Raw genomic sequence first — 13380 nt, 5'->3', positions numbered from 1 at the left:
TATACCGCTTATCGACGGCGCCACACCGACCCTGCTCATCGGCTCCGACCACGCGGACCTCATTCTCCCAATTGAGGCGGCCCACATCGGACCCAAAGGATGCCCAGTCGCGGTTCAGACCCGACTGGGGTGGACGCTCCAGGGCCCCCTCTACGGACTTGACAGTCCACCCACGCCTACACGCTGCCTGCACACAAAGGTGAGCGACACTGGCCACTCTCTCGTACAGCCCGTTGAGAGGCTATTGCCATTAGGCGAGAGGCCTGTGAGAGAACCGTGGGCACAAGAGGGAGTTCCGAACTCCACCCCCCTCAGCTGCGCTCCAGACGTAGCTGACCTCGAACCCAGCACCCCAAGCGACTCCTTGATGGGGCGGCCGGAACCGGCCCCTCCTCAGACGGGGTACAGACCAAACAAGAGGAACAGACGGAGGATGTGGAGGCGCAGCCAAGCACAGATCAAAGCAGTCTCAGGCCCGCTTCCTCCTAACCCCCCTACCATCCCTTCCAGCCCGTCAGAAGCGGGTCAAGGACGGGGACAACTTAAAAGTGGACACAGTCGTCGTGATCATAGACCAGTCACTACCCCGAGCTGCGTGGCCGGCCGGCCGCGTAAGCAAAGTGATCACTGGTGCCGACGGAAAGGTCAGAGCGGCAGAAGTGCTCGTCCAGGGACGGACATACACCCGACCCGTGGCGAGGCTGATAGAGTTGCCAAGGCTACCCGACTCCCTTAATGACGACCATGACCCACTGACTTTGTGAATTGCCCTACTCCTCACAACGGACATTGAGTAGTGGACAAGACGGTTAATCTGTCTCTGCTTATCTAATTAGGTGCGGACTAATTAGGAGGCGGCTGTTACAAAGGGTCAGATTAAACCGAATATATATATTTATTACTTGAGATATATTGTATAATATTTGTATATCGTCTGATATCCCTTGTATATTCTTTGTACATATACACGGAATATCCCTTTACCTAGGTACAGGCCAGACCATAATATTCGTTCTCCTATTGGACAGCGACCCCCCTAGGCGCCACGGCCATACCCCCAATGTCTAGTTCAAAGCCACCGCTAAGACATGTCTCAACATGCCCAGATTTGCGCAGTAATACGAGACAGAACTGAGGTTGGCACTAGATTATTCACCTTACGTATAAATACGTTGCAGGTGGATACAGCAGTTAGTTACCCTCAAACGTTAAAGCCTTCACCACGAGTCAACGACCAAGTGAAGTGAGCAACTTTGCGTCTAAATAGAGCACTTATAACCGCGTGCGAATAGGATAGTAAAAGTGTCAGAGCTTAGTGAAATAACGTCAAGTTCGACCTAGTTCATGTGAAGTACCGTGCACAGGAGAATCTACACCGGTGAATGCAGAGCCTTTTCCGGCTGGATTATATTGATTTTGGTACCGTGGTTGCTGGAGCAGAGAACCGTCTACCCCGCTGCTGTGTGGGATTTACCCGTGAGGAGCATTACTCTAGCCCGTCTCTAGGAAGAGGCTGGCTGGCTTTCATCCATGCTGCACGCATACTTGGATTATAGCTGCTGCTTTCGTCTGCCGATCGAAGGGAGTATATGTACCGCCTCCCGTAGCTGGAGCTTATTGATTCCTCGTTGATCCAGACTTTTGCATCCGAACATTCCTCTCCCCTGCTGGCTTACAACCGGAGGGAACCCCCTTAGTATCTCCAGCCGACTACGAGTGTACCTTATATAATTCTTATGCTACAGGTGGTATTAATTATCCCCTTCGTAATATGCTCATGGACTTACGCTCTTGACCTATTCATGCACATTCTTCGCCTTACAAGCGCAACTCTCATTCTTAATAAATGTAAGATAATCTTGGTGCTCTTCTAATAAATATTATAAACAGTACTTTCTTGTTAAGCCGTGTTATTGTGTGGGTGTTCATCACATATACCTGTGTACTGTATGGCCAGTAGTAATGTACATAACGCAGTAGTGGTTTAATGATACCATACTTATTCAATACAGTCAGGGAATTGTACCCCTCAGTTACAGATACCTTTCCCCTCCCATCTGGGGAATCTAATGGGTCGTTGTCCAATAAGGAGCAAATTGTTATTAAACAGTGGGGAGTACGTGTGCCATTTATGGCGGTTAGTGCGAGTTCTCTGGGTGTCACGCCAAATCTGGATCACATGTGTGATATGGAGGCCAAATCGTAATTTGCATTGCTTAATTGAGATGTTGGTATACACGATATCTTGAAGTCTGTGTGGGGACACCATCTCCTCCAATGGACGCCAGGAAACAGCCGCTTGAGCGTAAAACCACGTGATAACAGGTCTTAGAGAGTATGCTTGGAAATAATATTTGAAGTCCGGAAATGCCAAACCCCCGTCCAATTTACTCCTCTGTGCAGTGGTTCTCTTTAAGCGTGGGCGTTTGTTATTCCAGGCGAATTTATATGCAGCAGAGTGCAGTTTTTGCCAGTAACCAACAGGAGGAGATAACGGCAGCATGGAGCTAATAAAATTAATTCTAGGTAAGACATTCATCTTAATTATTGAGGCGCAGGCCTGTAGTGAGTTCTTTAATTTGGACCACCTGTCAAAATCCTTCGCAATCCTGTCACCCAAGCTGGAGTAGTTATACTTTACAGTCTGGTTAACAGTCGGGAATATTTCAACCCCAAGGCATTTAAAGTGATCTACCATGAGAATATTTGCCGGAAGGAGGGTTGCCTTCGCAGCCTCGTTGAGTGGAAGGAAGGCTGATTTTGGCCAGTTGATCTTAAATCCAGATACTGTAGGCTGCCAAAGTCATCTATTACTTGGAGAAGGTGGGGCAGAGAGACGGCCGGGTTCTGCATAAATAGGAGTACGTCATCCGCGTATAAGCTGATATGGTGATGTGTGCCCTTAATTGACACAGGGGATATAACTCGTGATTGCCTTATGTACTGCGCTAGGGGTTCGAGTGAAAGAGCAAAGAGTCCTGGGCTAAGAGGACAACCCTGTCTAGAAGAGCGCGAAACAGCGAATAGTGGTGAGCAAAGCTTCCCTGTCAAGATCATGGCAGACGGGCCTGTGTAGAGAACTTTGATCATGTGAATGAAACCCTCGCCCAATCCCATCCTTCCTAGTACTGCCCATAAATACGACCACTCCAATCTGTCAAAGGCCTTCATCGCGTCTAAGGACATGACGGCCGTAGGGGTTGCAACATCCTTACTGGCGTCAATCACGTGTTGTAACCGTCTGATATTATCCGTGACCAGACGGCCTCTTATAAAGCCAGTCTGATCGGGGTTGACCAGAAACGTCATGTGCTTTTGAAGTCGGATGGCTAGCACCTTAGCATATAGCTTGAGATCGGCTCCGAGGAGACTTAAGGGTCTATAGCTGCCACATTCCGTGGGGTCCTTATCTTTCTTGAGTAGAACAGATATAAGTGCCATATTGACATCCCTGGAGAAGTTGCCCTCCTCGATTGAGTGTAAAGTCATTGAAAGTAATAAGGGACCAAGTATATCCCAAAACGCAGTATAGAGTTCCGGTGGAATACCATCCCAACCAGGAGCCTTGCCCCGCTGCATGTCCGCAATTGCTTCCCTGAGTTCATCTAGTGTGATAGGTTCAGCTAACCGCTTTGCGTCCACCTCTGAGATTTGTGGTATGTTAATTTGACTAAGATAGTCCTCCAGCTTGGCGTGATCAAAGTACCTCCGACTCGTACAGGTTGGAGTAAAATGAGCTAAATGTATCATTGATTTTTTTGGGGTTGGTGGTTATCTCCCCCTGTTGGTTCTTAATGGCAGGGATATCCGCAAATTGATCACTGGCCCGTATCCTCATAGCCAGTAGGTGACTTGGTCTAGAGCCATGAAAGTAATAGTGTTGTCTTGTTCTGTGCATTTGAAATTCAGACTGTTAATCTCTTTTTTCACTACTTTAATTTTGTCGGTCAGAATATTTGCGCTGCATAGATGACATCAATGTTTTATGCAGCTCCTCCAATTCCACCAACTTGGAGAGACGCCCCTTGCGGAGATTGGAAACAAATAGCGTGGTATTACTCCTAATAAACCCCTTGACCGCATTCCACAACAGCGCAATCTCTCAGTGGCGAGGAGTAGCGTGTGGGAGGCTCACGCTGCCCCTGATACTTAATTTTTTTTTGTGAACAAATTTTTTTTATAATTTTTTTGTCATGACATAAAACTAGACACACAAGCATTAACAGTAAATATCCACAATAAATCACAGGATTATACATTCCAGTATTTGAATGTACCCCTGATACTTCCTGATTCTTGTTATGGTTTGTAACCGACCCCAAACGCAACGGCACAGAGAGAGTTGTTTTCAGAGTTAGCCAAAAACAAGGGCGTGTTTATTCTCAGAGTCACAAGATTGAATTAGGTGGAAAACAGAACAAACTGGGAATCTGGCATGTGAAGAATGTCTTGCGGCTCTGCAGATTCTCCCAGACGGTGTTGGTGAGGAATTTGCTTGTGACGTCTGAGCCGCTCTGCAGATCCCCCCAGCATACACTCCAGATGGAACACGGAGGGAGAGAGAGAATCCCAGTTAGCTCAGCGCACAACAGATAACAGAGAGGTGACTGATCCAAATTAATATCCAAGTGACTTGATCTTCGGTGTGATACACACAGTTAGCAGAGTCCAGAGAAAAAACAATACGGTAATCCAAAGAGTAAATCAAACAACAAAAAATAGGTGAGAACAGTATAACAAAAACGGGATATCTTCGGTGTTTCACAAACACACAAAAAACTGGTGATCCAAAAAGACTGTTTCAAAAACTCACCAAAGCGCAACGCATAAAGCGGGCAGATAAACGAGGCGTAGCTTCGTACGGGGAAATCAGGTTCTCCAAGGGATACTTCACGAGAGTCCTGGAGAGCAACAGACAGCGAACGGGAAAGAAAGGCAGATGCAGGGAATATTCAAAACCACGGGCATCTTCCCGACCAGAACGCTGCCGACGGGCAACGCAGCAAAACAGGGGGTCCAAGGGGAATGGGGTGAGAACACGGCATCCTCCCGTGGAACGATAGAGAGCGATGACGAGTCCCACCCCAGGAACGAGGTCCATGAAGAGGGAGTATACAAAACGATCCAACCTCGATATTAGGGGAATCAGAGTATATAAAGCCTCTTGGGGCGCTGATTAGAACACATCAGGTGCGTGATGGTAATTGATACTTGACTTAGAAGTGTGCGTTCGGCCACGAACCAATCATCACAGAATCCTCACAGTACCTTAAAGGAACGGAGCGTGGCGGGGAATGCAATTAATCAACAAAGTACTTTAAAGGAACGGAGCGAGTGGGTGGGGAGCGGACAAAACCTCACAATTCTCCTGTACAGGCGCACCAACCGACCTGTAGGAGTCGCTGTCCACAACGTCCAATCCCCACCCACCGGCTTTCCCACCCTCTAACACTGCCAATTGTGTTAGTATGACGACCGGCCAGCCGGTAGCAACGCAGAGAGCTGGGCTCGATACCAGCATCTCCTGCGTTAGTGGCGAGCGCCTTGCCCACTGCGCCACTCAGCCGCACCAATATATATATGGCTTGAGTGATAAATGTATCCCATAACAGCCACATGACACCATGAATCACAAGGCATTATAATGAATTATGATATGCTCGATATGCCTTATGACCATCAATTCAAGTGTTACCTAAACTATGTGTGTACCGTATATGTAGCTCTATATATCACACTATATAATTTGCGTAATTAGCATCAAACACACACACACGTTGGGTAAAGATGCAAAAGAAAACAATGCAATACAATACAATACAAGAAACCGATTGTACAGCAAGTCTCCATGCTGAGTGAGTGTAGCGTTGGCTAACGTCAGAAACGCACTACGCCTCAAGTCAAGTCAAGTCAAGTCAAGAGTTTTAATTGTCACGGCATACAGGTATACAATGAAATGCGGGTGGTCTTGCCCGCAACGATGTGCAATACAGTGGTACATATAATAGAATCAAAAGAAGAAACAACATTGTGCAGTAACAGGTAGCAGGTAACATGGAGTGACATCTCGGTATCTGTACATAGTTATTTACAGCGCATGTGTGACATGCTAGTTAGCTTTGGTAGTGCAATACACTGTTCCTGTTATTCTAATTTAAAGTGTCCTTTCCTTTGGCCATAAGTGTGCGTGTGTGCGACATGAGTGTGTGCCCGCTCATGTTAAAGTGTTAAGTGGCTGCTCGTGTGTGAGCGTGCACAGTGTGCGTGTCGTGTGTGTGTTCATGTGTGCTTGTGTGTGGACAGTTCAATGTTCTGAGCACTCAATGTACATTGTTCATGGCTCTGATGGCCTGGGGGAAGAAGCTGAGCCTAAGCCGCTCTGTCCTAGTAGCTGGGATTTGCAGGCGTCTGCCTGACCTCAGCAGCTGAAACAGGCTGTTATTGGGGTGGTGAGGGTCTTTCATTATCCTGCAGGCTCTGGATTTGCACCTCTTGTTGTATAGAACCTGCAGGGGGGGTAGTGCAATACCCGTGGTACGCTCGGCTGAGCGCACCACTTTCTGTAGGGCCTTCTTGTCCTGTGCCGTGCTGTTTCCATACCAGGCAGTAGGGGTGGGACGATACATCGCTCCAGATCGATATATCGATCTATTATCAATTATCAAATAGGATCGATGCAACGTAAAAAGATCGATTCATATTGCGATACTCTTATTTTGAAAATCCCCTCGTGAGCATATCCGCCCGGCTGCAAAAACAACAACAGTAGCTCAGCGCAGCTCAGCGTGTGTAGACGTTAGACAGCATTGCTTCAGAGTCCGCCTATTTTGCCCGAAATAAGTGCCTGTTGTTTTTTCCCCCCACAAGGGGTCAAATGCATCTAACATGCTTTCCATCCTCGCCATTCCTTTATGCCCACGTCGCGTTAAATACCGAAATTAACGTTGCGTTAGCGTGAGCTAACTAAGCTAAGCTGATAGAGCCATAGAGAGACTGCATTCTCGAGATAGCCCCACTAACAGGATCTGGCCGGTACTGCACCTTCTGACTCCCAATATGCCTTTTCCAGCCAAAATACAGCGCTGTGATAGGATATTAATATCAAGAAAAAAAACAAAAACAGCGAACAGGAGGTCTATTTGTATTAAAAACAATAGATTGTTTTTCATTTAAATGTCTGGAAGAGATCAAAAATAAAAATGTCAAATGATATTTCCATTGCCTTTTTTGTTGTTGATTTAAATGTTACTGATTGTGTTAAATGGGCATATAATATCGTCTCATATCGATCGCAGGCACCTGAATCGAATCGTATCGTATCGTGGCAGACTTTGTGATATCGGAAAATATCGTATCGTTGTCCAAAGAATCGATATCGTATCGTATTGTGATGAAACCGGTGATTCCCACCCCTACCAGGCAGTGATGTTTCCGGTCAGGATGCTCTCTACAGCTCCTGAGTAGAAGGACTGGAGTATCTTCCCCGATACTCTGAACTTCCTTAACTGTCTCAGGTGGTAGAGACGCTGTTTCGCCTTCTTTACTACTGTGCCTATGTGTGTTGACCATGTCAGGTCCTCTGAGATGTGGACCCCCAGGTACTTGAAGCTGCTCACCCTGTCCACGGTAGCCCCGTTTATCATCAGTGGTGTGTGTGTCTCCTGCTGTCCTCTCCTATAATCCACGATCAGTTCCTTGGTTTTGCCAATGTTCAGGAGCAGGCTGTTGTCCTGGCACCAGCGTTCCAGTACCTCAACCTCCTCCCGGTAGGCCTTCTCGTCGTTGTCCGAGATCAGCCCCACCACCACCGTGTCATCTGCGAACTTCACTATGGAGTTGGAGCTGAACTTGGCCACACAGTCGTGTGTGTAGAGTGAGTACAGCAGGGGGCTCAGAACACAGCCCTGGGGGGACCCGATGCTCAGGGTGATGGTGTTGGAGGTCTGACCCCCCACCCTGACCGCCTGGGGTCTTTCGCTCAGAAAGTCCAGTACCCAGGCGCTCAGGGCGGAGCTCAGACCTAGCTCGATCAGCTTGTCCACCAGTCTGGTGGGGACTATGGTGTTGAACGCTGAGCTGTAGTCAATGAACAACAGTCTCACATAGCCCCCCTTCTGACGGTCAAGGTGCGAGAGGGTGCTGTGCAGTACCTGGGAGACCGCGTCGTCGGTGGACCTGTTTGTCCTGTATGCAAATTGCATAGGGTCCATATCACTGGGGAGGGAGGCACAAATGTGGTCCTTGACCAGCCTCTCGAAACATTTCATGACCACAGAGGTGAGTGCCACCGGTCTGTAGTCATTTGGACATGCTGGGGAGGGTTTCTTCGGCACAGGGATGATGGTAGACCTCTTGAAGCAGGCAGGGACCACTGACTCCGCCAGTGATTGATTAAATATGGCGGTGAACACAGGGGCCAGCTGGTTGGCACAGGTCTTGAGTATACGTCCTGTTATGCCATCTGGGCCAGCAGCCTTCCTGGTGTTCACCTGCATAAATGCTCTTCTCACACTGTGTTCCGACAACGAGAGAGCGTCCCCCCCCCCTCGCGGTTGCCCCCCCCCCTCCACAACAGCCGGCGCGCCAGTGACGTCACTAGCCGGAGAGCCAGCAGCGCCACTGTCTACACCAAACCGAGCGTAGAAGGTGTTGAGCTTGTCCGCGAGGGAGGCGTCGTCGCTCGCCATTGAGGGGGCGCTGACTTTATAGTCAGTTATTGTCTTCAGTCCCTGCCATAATCCTCTTGTGTCGTTTTGTGCCATTTGTGTCTCCAGTTTGTCAGCATATGTCCTCTTAGCAAGTTTGACAGCTTTGCGTAGAGTATAGACTGAAGCCTTATACTCCTCCATGTTTCCTGACTCTCTACCCAGGTTGTAGGCGGTGGTACGAGAGTTCAGAGCTGCTCTAATAGTGCTATCCACCCACGGTTTCTGGTTTGGGAAAATCCGCACCGTTTTCCTGAGGACAATACCATCAGCTATTGTTGTTATGTAGCACACCACTATGTCTGCTAGTTCACTGACGTCACTGGCGCTTCCTATGAACATATCCCAATCCGTGTCTGCAAGCACGTCCTTGAGCGTGGCCTCTGATTCGTCGGTCCACTTCTTTGTCTCACGTGATTGGGATATGCCTCTGTGCTGGGTTGACGTGATGTGCATCTCTGCTTTACTTTGCTTCGGCCAAAGCTGGCATTTTGTTCATGCGGTCTGCTATTATACAGAATATGCTGTTTTCACGAGTTTGTGAATCTCTGCTCACAGGCTCTGGCCTAAAGCCTACTGCTCAGTCTTACAACAGTATTACACTCATGCATGTTGCAACAATGGTGAGTCAGCTGGTTGGTCAGTTGGTTAGGGACATTGGGTCTCATTCCCGAAAATTTCCCAAAGATATATTCTGGAAGACTTATCTTGGAACCACTGAGACATAATCTATGACAAGTACACTCTGAGTCCTGAACGTGCTGGAGATATGTCCTAAGTGGCTGAAACGGTCGTAGAAATTATATGATCTGATATCTGCTTGGAGAATGGCATTCTGTCGTAAACTCCAAAGCGCGTTCCCGTTCAGCTCATTTGCATACAAAACACCGCCTCCATAGTTCCTTATAAGGCAACTAGTGACGCAGCTGTGTGAAATGGAATGGCGGAAGTGCTTTGCGAGCCGCATGATTACGAAACCTAGCGTCAGTCAGTGCCAATCAGAGAGCGTCTCCGAGAAATGCGGCTAGGTTTCGTAATCACGCTTGCGCCCATCAAAACTAGATTAGATTAATGTATTGGCATCATATACAGCTTGCGGTACACACCTGCCGCAGCGCGCACGCACACACAGACACACACGCGCGCGCGCAGTACTGTATATGAATGAATGAATGACATATAATATAGCCTACGGCGGGCGTAATGAATGCAGTATGGCTTATTATTCCATATTATTCCATTATTCCATTGCAAATCTGGTATGTCATAAATGTATAGATGTAGCAGTACTGTCTATCTGTGTCATGTGTGTCATATATGTTATGATGAATTGAAAATGGGGGACCCTGATGTAAACAAGACGAAATTCTTTCTCTGGTCTGCATCCCCTTATGTAATTGAGCTGTACTGTACTGTACCCATTCTGCAATCTGTTAATAAAGTTTTCAATCAATCAATCAAACAAAGGTCTGTCCCATTGTATACCAATCAATGGGATACATTGCATGTTGACCTGCATTCTTTCAAATGTATATAATTAATCATTAAAACAGATGTGTAACAAATAAGAAATACAAATTCCACAGAAGGCATTCAATTATTATTATTTTCAATCATTTCACAATAATTGCATAATTGTGTTTGAATATCTGAGTAATTATTTGTCCAAAATAGCTGGTTCAGATATGGTTAATCCAGCTGCCCTGTGATCAGATGAATCCATATTATTTATTTTTCCGACATCAAATTCGTAATTTCTTATCGTACAAATATTGTCATATTTATTTTAATTGTGATTAAGTAATTAATTCCAAGAAGGCCTGTAGCGTTGACGTGAAGGAATCACTATGAGAACACAGTCTGTCAAGTTATAATAACATTTTAAATTAGTCAATCAATCATGCGATTTGATCGTGGGCTGAGAGCATATTTAAGTGTGCTCCTCAGCACTCTTAGATCTGCTCTCAAATAAGATCTCAGGAAAATTTGAAGACTCCCACTCCCAGCCCTAATATGTCTTAAATAGGCCGAAATCTGGCTAAGACAAAATATTTTGTCGTAACTTCGTTCGAGAATGAGACCCATTGACTATTATAGGCTGGCCCTTCCTGCCTGTCAAGTAGAAAACACTGTTTTCCGTTTCTCTCTGAGCGGCGAAAGCGGTTTTGAAACTCATGAGTGGTGAAGTCGGGCCTTTGGACTTTAAAGTCTCACTTTGCCCAACGTCACTTTACTTTAAGCTGCATGCAAGATAACTCTTATTGGACCATATTGGAAAAAGATGTCTGTGGCTCTCCTAACTCTCTTTCTGTCTCTCTTTCTGTCTCTCTTTCTGTATCTCTCGCTCACTCTCTCTCTCGCTCTCTCTCTCTCTCTCTCTCTCTCTCTCTCTCTCTCTCTCTCTCTCTCTCTCTCTCTCTCTCTCTCTCTCTCGCTCTCTTGCTCTCTCTCGCTCTCTCTCTCGCTCTCTGTCTCTCTCTTTTTCAATCTCTTTTTCACTCACTCTCTCTCTCTAACTCTCACTGTATATCTCTTGCTCTGTCTCTCTCTTTTTATTTCTCTCTATCTCTGTCTCTCTTTCTGTCTCTGTCTCTCTCCCGCTCTGTCTCTCTATTTCTTTATTTCTCTCTCTCTGTCTCTCTCACTCTCTCTCTCTCTCTCTCTCTCTCTCTCTCTCTCTCTCTCTCTCTCTCTCTCTCTCTCTCTCTGTCAGTCTGTGGTGAGAGAGCAGACTGATGATGAAGTGCTAATTCATTTATCCTCCTCAAGCTATGTGAGAAGAAACACACATTTAATGAGCAAACAGCCAGACTAACCAATTCATGCCGCTGGTGTTCCTGTGTGTGTGTGCGTGTGCGTGTGCGTGTGTGTGTGTGTGCGTGTGTGTGTGTGTGTGTGTGTGTGTGTGTGTGTGTGTGTGTGTGTGTGTGTGTGTGAGTGTGTATGTACGTACATACGTGCATGCATAAATCCATATTTATGAGTATGCATGCGTATGTGTTTAAGCCAATCTCCTGTTCTCAGGTGGTTTGGTGTGTGTGTGTGTGTTTCTAAGAAACTTAAAAGGAGATACCGCCAACACCGTATGTGTTTCTGTAAGCTAACTGTGACCCCCCCCACCCCCCCCCCCGCCCCCTCCTCCTCCAAGTGGCAACTACACACACCTGTTAGCTCCAATCGGAGGCTCAGTCTGGAGAGACGACCTGGCAGACTCTCTCACCTTCTCTTCAGTCTCTCTACACTCCATTACTCCCCCTCAACAATGACAGATGACGAACGGAGTGAAAGTTGTTAGTACAAAGTACCAGCGCTGGGAGGTATACCGAATATTAGATTAGATTAGATTAAAATGTATTGTCATTATATAGCAGAAGGACGGTACAACGAAAAATGTATTTGGCATCCAACCAGAGTGAAAATGTAACATTAAAGTGCAATAGTAATACACAATGTACAAGTGATTAAACTGGGTATAAAATATACAAATTAGTACTACTGAGTGTAGTGCTAATCACATGTATGTATAGAGTTGTAGTATTCATATGTACAGTGATACAGGTAAGTCATACTGGCCAGCAGCGTAACTAGTCAGAGTAGGTAAGGGTTATGTATAGATATTAGGGGTGTAAAGGTACACATATCCATACCTAACCGTTTCAGTACTGGACCTTCAGTTCAGTACGGCTGTGTACCGAACGAATACAACGGTACGTTAACCACTAACAAACGCACGTGCAGAACCTTTTTTTGCGTTCAGAATTTAATTCAAAATTCCAAGTTCACCCCTTCCCAAAATATAATTTGCACAAAGGGCCGGGTGTTCATTGAAATTAACAAGTCGATTATTAATTTCAATATAGAATATTCATTGACAAGGGCGGCTGGGTGGCGCAGCGGACATTGCACTCGTCACCAACGCAAGAGACACCGGGTTCGACTCCGGCTGTCTGCGTTGCCTCCGGCTTGGGCCAGCCGTCATACTAACTCAATTGGCAGAGTTAGCGGGTAGAAGTCGATGGGTGGTAATCTGGACGTTGTGGACAGCGACTCCTACAGGTTGGTTGGGGACGCCTGCACAGCAGAGACAGGAAATGGCGGGGGTAGTGTGAGCCTCCCACACGTTACACCTCGCCAATGAGAGTCCGCGCTGGCAGGTGAAAAGATGTGACAGGCTGCCTCCTCGTGTATCGGAGGGGACACGTGATGCAAGGCTTCTATCCTCCCTACAACCGGCCAGTGGGCATAGGCGGCGGGTGGGCTGGACATTAGGGTAGGCTATAGATCGGATGAAACTCGCGCGTAGTGCGCAACATTTTTCTTTTTTGCTTGCACGCAAACGGTGCTGTCCAGGTTCTGATGTCACCCACATCTAGGCTACTACAGCGAGCCCCACTCATTTCATATAGTGCAAATGAATTGTTCAAATGAAGGCATCCAATATGATTAACCATTGTCTTACCTTAATGCAGCAAAAGTTTCGGATGCGCCTCATTGGGAAAGGCCGTTCACAAGTTGCGGTGCCGACGGCAATGAAGGAAACGTTTTCCATAATTTGGATCTCATCATGCTTTGAAAACAATGTACATAGTAGCTCTAAAAAGTTTCCACGGTTTGATTAACTCTGACTCAGTCTCATCATGCCCTCGTAGAGCAAGCCCTTGGCCTCAGGTGATCC

Source organism: Notolepis coatsorum (assembly GCF_963971535.1).
Source record: "Notolepis coatsorum genome assembly, chromosome: 6".
In the NCBI taxonomy this organism is placed as follows: domain Eukaryota; kingdom Metazoa; phylum Chordata; class Actinopteri; order Aulopiformes; family Paralepididae; genus Notolepis; species Notolepis coatsorum.
This window is presented reverse-complemented; position numbering follows the sequence as displayed.